Source organism: Panthera leo, chromosome B1 (genome assembly GCF_018350215.1).
Source record: "Panthera leo isolate Ple1 chromosome B1, P.leo_Ple1_pat1.1, whole genome shotgun sequence".
Taxonomy (NCBI): Eukaryota; Metazoa; Chordata; class Mammalia; order Carnivora; family Felidae; genus Panthera; species Panthera leo.
Window position 1 is genome coordinate 135,006,534 of NC_056682.1, and position 9,243 is coordinate 135,015,776.

The 9,243-nt window shown below is 37.2% G+C and overlaps 1 pseudogene; it reads left to right on the top strand.

The window, feature by feature from the left end:
- The first annotated feature begins 6,444 nt into the window (after positions 1-6,444).
- Positions 6,445-7,025, top strand: LOC122217082 (annotated as a pseudogene).
- Positions 7,026-9,243: the final 2,218 nt, after the last annotated feature.

Genomic DNA, 9,243 nt, shown 5'->3' on the forward strand with positions numbered 1-9,243 from the left:
AAACAAAAAAAAAAAAACCAAAAAACAAAAAACAGAGAAGCCTGACTAGTAAAGGCTATTGCTCTACACAGTATTTTTAGGGGTTCTAGATTATGCCCAATGTGGCTCAACTTATAAACAAGAAAAGAATTTCCCAACCCTAAGAAAGTAATAATTACAGACAGATTGTACATGTTTTAGGACATAAAGAGTTCTAAAAGGGATGTACAAACAAAGTGAGAGAGCACTAGCTGAGATCTAAGAGGCATCTGTGATCTCAAAGGGGGCTAGGGAGAGGCAGGAATAATAGGCTACTTGACCTAAACGCATAAATTCATACTCCTGCCGTACCAAGAAGATGGTGACTTCTCTCATCCACTGGGAGTCAAATGTTATATGCTGAGGCTAGAAATACAGGTTCTTAAATAAACATTCTCACGTGTCTTGAATTTGAATTTTTCCATGTATTCTTCCTTCATACCCAAAACCCTGGATGAATCACTGTGGAGGCATAGTAGGGTCAATGTGAATATTACAGCACTAATGTCACCCTGTCCTTTTGTTTCTTCAGGGGTAGGTTGAGCTCCTGGCCAATAACAGGTTAGGCCAAATAGAACTAATGTGGGCAAACAATCCGAAAACTTCAATGTGATTCCCAAAGGCCTCTGAGCACCGGGACCTTTTCAAGTGTATCCCATGGAAGCAAGTCTGCCACAGCATAGGCCCAAAAAAAACCCTAAAGTGGATCTTTGTGGAAACTCTAAAAAAAATTATCTTCAAAACATATAATGCAGATGATTTGAAATGCCTCTGGACACTCCTAAAGTAAATCAAATTTTATCCCAAGGTTTACAGAGAAAGGATCTAGGGTTTTACCCTATGTTGTCTTTGATTCCATAACTTCACAAGGTATTCTGTTTGAAAGACACAAGTCTTTATTCAACTTTTCTTCCTTCTACCCTCCCTCCTCCTCCCTTTACTTTTCCCCTCAAAACTCTATTCACAGTTTACTATTCAGGAGATAAGTGTACAATAATGATATGGATGTATAAGATAATGTTCTAAGAGCCATTTGTTTTCTTTTTTTTTTATTTTTTTTTATTTTTATTATTTTTTTATTTTTTAATATATGAAATTTACTGTCAAATTGGTTTCCATACAACACCCAGTGCTCATCCCAAAAGGTTCCCTCCTCAATACCCATCACCCACCCTGCCCTCCCTCCCACCCTGCCCTCCCTCCCACCCCCCATCAACCCTCAGTTTGTCCTCAGTTTTAACAGTCTCTTATGCTTTGGCTCTCTCCCACTCTAACCTCTTTTTTTTTTTTTTTTTTTTTTTCCCTTCCCCTCCCCCATGGGTTTCTGTTATGTTTCTCAGGATCCACATAAGAGTGAAACCATATGGTATCTGTCTTTCTCTGTATGGCTTATTTCACTTAGCATCACACTCTCCAGTTCCATCCATGTTGCTACAAAAGGCCATATTTCATTTTTTCTCATTGCCACATAGTATTCCATTGTGTATATAAACCACAATTTCTTTATCCATTCATCAGTTGATGGACATTTAGGCTCTTTCCATAATTTGGAAGAGCCATTTGTTTTCAATATATCACATGAGGTCATCTCCCACATGCCTCACAAATATGAAGAGTAACGCAAAGAGGAAACCCCAAGTTTCCTCGCTGACACCAAAGCTTCAGTATCTGCAAATAGGTTGATGACTTCACATCTATATCTTTAGCTCAGAACCCTCCACTGGCTTCAGGTACATATATTCAATTTTAGAGTGCATATGCCATTGCTGTTTTACGTGGACATGTCCAAAACAAAACATCATCTGTCCCCAAAAAACCTGGGTTGTTTTTTATTCTGCATTTCCCATCTTATGTATTAGCATCATCAACCTACTAGTTCATCCAGGGATGTAGAAGAAATACCAAAGACATCATTTCACATCTCTCTAACCTGTTCCTTCTCCTCTACTTCTGCCATCACTGCTTAGATTAAAATCTCATCTCTTTTCTCCTGGATACTGAGGCACTGTCATAATTAGCTGGCCTTCCCTCAAGCTGTGCTGCTTCTACCTCTCTTCCTAATTGCTGCCAGAATGATGTTCCTAACTATAAATATCATTTCTCACCTCTGCTTGAAAACCATTTTGTAAATCCCTATAATTTTCATATTCAAGTTCAAAATTCCTCACTTATATGCAAAGCTCTTCATAACAGGTGCCTACCTACTCCAACCTCATCCATCACTCCTTCACATTCTTCTTCTCCTTAGCCCCACATCAGTGGATTTATAACTATTTAAACAGATACATCTCCACTCAAATGCTTATTCTTTCTTTTTTCAAGCTAATTCCTACCTACTTTTTCAAAATTCAAATCAAAGGCAGCCTACTTCTGGAACCATTCCAGAATCCTTCTTGATCCCATTTGATCTATGTTGTCACTGAGCAGGCCTCTATTGTAGCCCTTATCCCGTAGGACTGGCATAGTTGATTCACAAATCTGTCTCTCCCATTAGACCATAGGCTCCTTCAGGCCTCAATCATACCTGTCTCACTTTATCTCCCCAGTGTCTAGAATACCCTGGAAAACTCATTCTTTAAAACAGAGCTGATGAATGAATTGTTGAAAGAAGGGATACAACACATGTGCTGCACTCAGCAAAATGCTTCAACTTTGCAAAACATTCTCCACTCCAGGCAAATATTTATGAAAAATTTATATGACAGTTTAGGCCAGGTTTCTTTTTCCTAAGGAGACAACAGCATTTAAGAGACATAAGAAGAATCTTTATCAAGATTTTAGAAAGGGTAGAGAAAGAAAGAGAAGTATTTCAATTAATATATATGAAGTCCAGAAAATTTAATATAACCGACCACAGGGAAGAAATAAGCACAAAAAATAATAAAGCAGAATACTTTTTTAAAATTTTTTAATGTTTATTTATTTTTAAATAAATGACAGAGAATGGCAGAGCATGAGCAGGGGAGGGGCAGAGAGAGAGGGAGACACAGAATCTGAAGCAAGCTCCAGGCTGTGAGCTGTCAGCACAGAGCCTGATGTGGGGCTCGAACTCATGAACCGTGAGATCATGATCTGAGCCAAAGTTGGACACCCAACCGACTGAGACACCCATGTGCCCCTGAAGCAGAATACTTTTTAAAATAATCTTCAGGGGCATCTGGGTGGCTCAGTCGGTTAAGCATCCAACTTTTGATTTCGGCTCAGGTCATGATCTCACAGTTTGTGGATTCGAGTCTCATGTCAGGGTCTGCACTGACAGCTTTGAGCCTACTTGGGATTCTCTTTCTGCTCCTCCCCCACGCATGTGCACCCACACTCTCTGTCTCTGCCTCTCTCTCTCAAAAATAAACATTTTTAAAATAAATAAATTAATTAAATAATCTTAATTTATACTTCCATATCCCTCCTCTCAGTTGCATAAACACAATATAACTAACATTCAAAAGAATTAGAAACTTTGAGGGGAAAAGAATGAAAATGCAAGTCACTACTTTACAAGACTAAAAAAAAAAATGTCCCTAAGGAGAGCTCATCAACCCATGTGGGATAAAATAAATGGAAGCTTTTGGTTCTCAATGTAAGCTTTGGAACTCTCTGTGAAGCACTGGCACTAACATTTTCTTCCTAGTGATAAATGGAACCTCAGGGACATCTCCTAAAAAACTATCAACATAAGTACATTTTACAGTAGCAGAGCAAGTTTCACTATTAGCCCTTACTTAGGTAGATGAAGGAGTTTCAAGATTACAGTTACTACCTTAAGAGTGACCCAGGCAACAAACGCCTTCCATAATAGCAGAGTCCAAAGGATTCCCATTCAATGCATACCCAATTATTTTGTCAGGTGTAACAATTTTCAGATAACTAAACTGCTTTCATTTAAAAATATTTACTCACCATATAAAGAAAATGTCTTTGAATGAAGCCATTTCCCTGTAAATTATTTCAATCCAAGAGCAGCAGGAAGAGTTATCAAATAATACACATGTTGAGAAAAAGAATACTGCTGAAGTCATTGTGGGGACAGTTAACAACTACCCTCAATTGTTACCAATTGTTACTATCCTTATTGTTACCGATAAGTTGATTTACCCAGTACTAAAATCCAACAGTGAAATGAATCTCATCATAAATTTGTGGCACAAACAGAAATTAATATTACACCTTAAAAGGTAACCACATACCGGGGCACCTGGTGCCTAGGTCAGTTAAGTGTTGGACTCTTGATTTCAGCTCAGGTCATGATCTCATGATCATGGGATGGAGCCCCAAGTAGTATGGAGCCTGCTTAAGATTCTCTCTCTCCCTCTATGCCTCTCCCACCCTAAAAAAAAATAGTTAATCATACAGTGGATATATGGGAAACCTGTACTTTCTGCTCAAGTTTGCTCTGAATCTAAAACTGCTCTAAAAAATAAAGTCTATTTAAAACAAAGAAAAGAAAACTTGACCATGTATTAAGTTTTCATTTTGTCAAAATGTTACTTTGTGTGGTGAATAAAATGTTCTCCAGCAATGCAAACAATGGGATAGCTAAACTATAATAATTCAATTCCATCTCTCCCATTTGAGGTCTTTAGATGCTTACATTCTATTTTCTAAACCATAAAGACAAAAAAAAAAAAATTTCCAAACTCACCTCTTGAAAGAGTAGGCAAATTTTCCTATTTCTAGATCAGTACACCTTCATTTACAAACAAGTGCACCCCAAAATCAACAAAAGAAACAAATGGCTGGGCCTCTGAGAGCACATCCATAGAGTTCTTCCAATGCCTTTCACTATTGAAACAAGGCAACCTTGTATTAGAATGCAAAATGGAAACCCGGCCCACAGCAGTGAAGTTCCCCAAAGCCTTTTCCAGTGATTCTTGTTGGAGCATGAAAATTCTCAGGCAATTTGCTTACCACCTTATAGATCGATTATACTATTTATCTTTGATAGAGAGGTGTGCATGTGTATATATGCGTATGCTTGTGTGCATCTTGTAGAAAGGGTATAGTTATCTACCAAACAATCGGAATAAATCCACACCTTTGGAGAAACATTGGAGATCTATTCTGGATCATTCTGTGGGACCTGGAATGTCACAGGTGACAATGAACTCTCTCAGATGTTATCCTTTTCCAGAGAAGTGTTGGAAAGTACTTTAGAGAAGGAGAAATGAACTGCTGGAGGAATCAGGATAGGAATAGGTTCTGGTGTGAAACCAGTTCCTATGGTTAGGAGAAGAGGTTTCTACAAAGATGTTCAGAGAACATCACTGTTCAGAGAAAAATCACTCTCAAGAAAGAATTTAATACACACAAGCAATGGAGAAAGGCTCCATTTGAAAGACTGAGTATCTTAAATGGTTCTTCCTTGACCATGGAAAAGTTCTATTTTATAACATAGCTTCCATTTTCTACCATCTACCTGGAACTCAACACAGTTACTCAAATCTTTCAGTAAAGTAATAAACCCATGGAGTTTGATGTGATATTGATGTAGAGCATCAAGGGCTTGTCTTTCCGAGGGAGTTTTCATGGAGGCAGCAGCAACTCACTGAAGGGATTATGTCTAGACATGGCAGAAGGGGACCAGCAGGGGAGGAAGAGGTGGCCAACCTACAAATCAGAAGCAGCAAGAAATGGTACCTGGTACCAATGAGCAATAGTCTGCCAACACTTCAGTACACAGTGAGACCCTCCACCCACTCATCCTTTGGCCACAGAAAGTATCAAAATATTGCAAAGCCAAGGCATGATTTTCAGCTCAGATGCTGACAAAAAAGTGACAATATTAACTGAAATGGAGCATAAAAAAGTCCTGCCCTCTGTGCCTGCCCTCCAAGGACAATGCAGCTGACTCTGAGAACATTGATGCAGAATGGACCCTTGTGGTTAGAAAGGGAGTGGCAAAGCCAGGCAAGCTGACCATAGCTGTTCCTCTGCAAACAAACAAAACCACCAGTCAAGATTTTCAGAGAGAAGTGTGGCATTCTGTGGAAATCAATAAGTAAAGATTTTGTACTTGGGGAGATCAAGGTGTAAGATAAGGGACATGTGGTAAATAGTAAACCCCAATACAAGAATACAGCCATGGAGAGACTCTGCTCTCAGTTGCCATCAATCTCCTTTTCTGTACATAATAGAACCCAAGGTTTAGCTAAAAGGCAGTATTTCCTAGCCTTCATTAGAGCAGGCAGTTGTCTTGTGACTAATTCTAGAGAATAAAATAAAAACAGAAGTATTGAGTGGGACTTCTGGGAAGGTTGATTAAAAGTAGCTCTCTCCTGGGGCCTCACATACAGCAGGGCGTCCTGGGCTTCAGCTTCCTCCGGTTCCCAGGAACGAGCTGGCCACGAGCTTGAGCTCGGGAGCAGCAGCAGCAGGGGATGATGCCCCGGGCGTGTTCCTTTCCTCCCTTCAGTCTGAGCCAGGGGAGGCCAGGCGGCCAGGGTGGCTGGAGGGGGGTCCGCTGCCCAAGAATGGGAATTCTCTTCACCAGGATATGGAGACTGTTCAATCACCAGGAGCACAAAGTTATCATTGTTGGGCTGGATAATGCAGGGAAAACTACCATCCTTTACCAATTTTCTATGAATGAAGTTGTACATACATCACCTACAATTGAAAGTAATATCGAAGAAATAATGATTAATAAAACATGTTTCTTAATGTGGGATATTGGTGGTCAAGAATCTCTTCATTCTTCCTGGAACACTTACTATACTAACACAGAGTTTGTAATTGTTGTTGTAGACAGTACAGACAGAGAAAGAATTTCTGTAACTAGAGAAGAACTCTATAAAATGTTAGCCCATGAGGACCTAAGGAAATCTGGATTGCTGATTTTTGCTAATAAACAAGATGTTAAAGAATGAATGACTGTAGCAGAAATCTCCCAGTTTTTGAAATTAACTTCTATTAAAGATCACCAGTGGCATATCCAAGCATGCTGTGCTTTTATTGGCGAGGGATTATGCCAAGGACTTGAATGAATGATGTCACAATTTAAGATTAGATGATCCCTACTGACCTCTTCTCATAGACTTTGTATAAACTAAGTGCTGGACTTTATCTGGAAGCTGCAAAAATTAATGGTTTAGATATATTTATAATAAACTGATTTAAACTTTTTCTATAAGAAAAATTAAGACCACTTATTTGAGAACAAAGATGAAGTCTCACTTTCCAATCTGCTTTCTCATTAGTCCCTTCCAAAGCAAGGTCTTTAAAGCTGTGATTGCCATTTTTCTCATAATGAATCCTCTCAGGACATTGTGCAGCCTGTGGTAAGCACAAAGGGAGAGGAAGACATTTTTAACTTTAAGAGCTTTATTGTCAGTGTAAACCACCTTAGTTGAATGTTGTTCTCTTGTTCCATTAAGTCAGAATACAAATCAGCACAGATATTCAGTTTCCAATATTTTAAAATGTAAGGTTACTTATGAAAAGTATTTTGCATTAAGTTGTGTATCTATTGTGTATATTCCTCAAGTTCAAGTTTATGGCTTTGATTTATGTTCTAAAGAAAAGCAAATAACACAAAAGGTAATATTATCCTTAGTTATAACCATAATGAGATGAGTACTGGCAGTGGTGTTAAGTGCCATTTTGTGCTTTCCCCTGTGTTCTCTTTATTGTACTAACCAACCCCCAAAATCATTGAGCTTCTCTGAAAGAAAGAAAGAAAGAAAGAAAGAAAGAAAGAAAGAAAGAAAGAAAGAAAGAAAGAAAAGAAAGAAAGAAAGAAAGAAAGAAAGAAAGAAAAGAAGAAAGCTCGACATTTGTACCTGTTTTTTTTGTTGATCACATTACGTATATGAAAACATGTAATCTGAGTCGAGTATCTGCAAATTTTTGGCTTAGTGTTACAAATGGACAGAATTTCACATCGAGCAATTCTTGTCCCCTTAATTGGATCTATGCCATCTAAATTACTGAGAAAACTGTTAATCCATTAATCGGTCAATCATTAATTGTGATTAAATTATCAAGTGATTTTTTTTCCAGCATTAATTGGAAGCTGTTGTGTAAAATATGCCTACCCAGAGAAGTATCATCCTATAAATATTATGAAATAATTGACCTAGAGTCTTCTTAGGTATTGAATCATACAAGCATTTAGAGTGAGTTTGAGATGAAAAGTACTTATTTTCTAAGCAACAAATGTTATTTCTTAATTTGAAAATTTCTTATTTCTGGAGTTGGGATAGTTTGAGATTTTTTTGTTTCTACACTTTTTTCTTTTTCACTTATTACTAACCAACGTGAATGCATTGACAACTATAAAATACAATTCTTTTAATGCTTTTAAGAGTTTGGTCTAAAAGTTGATCAACACATGACAAATTATTTTTACAAAGAACTAACTTGGCCCCAAATATCTTATGTTTGATTAGGGTATTTTGTTTTTCACTGAAAATGGAAAGATATGAAGGTTGAAGGTATTTTTATTGTAATTGTAAACAGACTTATCCTAAATGTGTTCACACATATTTTGGGGTACTCTCTTTGTATATCTTTCATGCCCTAAAAATCTGAAGGCTGATCCAAACTGGCATGTTTTAGAGTATTCAAGAAAATATGTAACTACCTTTAATATGAGCCTTTTGGATTTCATGGAGATTTTGATGAAGAGTAATAGTATATACTACAAGCATTGGCAAAACTTTGAAAGTTTCTTTCTGTAAAATGTAATACACTCAGTAGCTAAATCCAAGCATGGGAGATCAGTGTTTAACAGTGGATTTTTTGTGTTTTATATTTATATTATAATGTTCATAATGCAAGTATAACATTTTAATATTTGTCAGCTTGCTTTTACAAAAGTAAATTCTAAATTACTAAGCTTTATTTGTTCATATGTTCTCATAGTTTTCAAATCACTATTAGGAATTACTTGTTTTATATTAAAAATTCCCTTAAAAACCCAAGCCCATTTTGCAGATGTTGCATTTCCATCAGAGATAAATATTCTGTAAAGTAGTCCAGCAACTCTACATCTTTTACCCTTTTTATCTTTTAATTTAAGTTTTCATGGTTTAGTCTTGTGGGTTGCTGCCACATGAGTTCAGCAGTATACCAGCACATTCCCTTGTCAACAAGCTGTTGGCTAAAATTTATTCTTAATTGGATGTTTAAAGCATGAACTGCATTGTTACAGTGGTTTAGTGTAGTAGGTTATTGACATGGCATCATGAGAATACATGAAATCTTGTACCACATTTATAAAACATTATT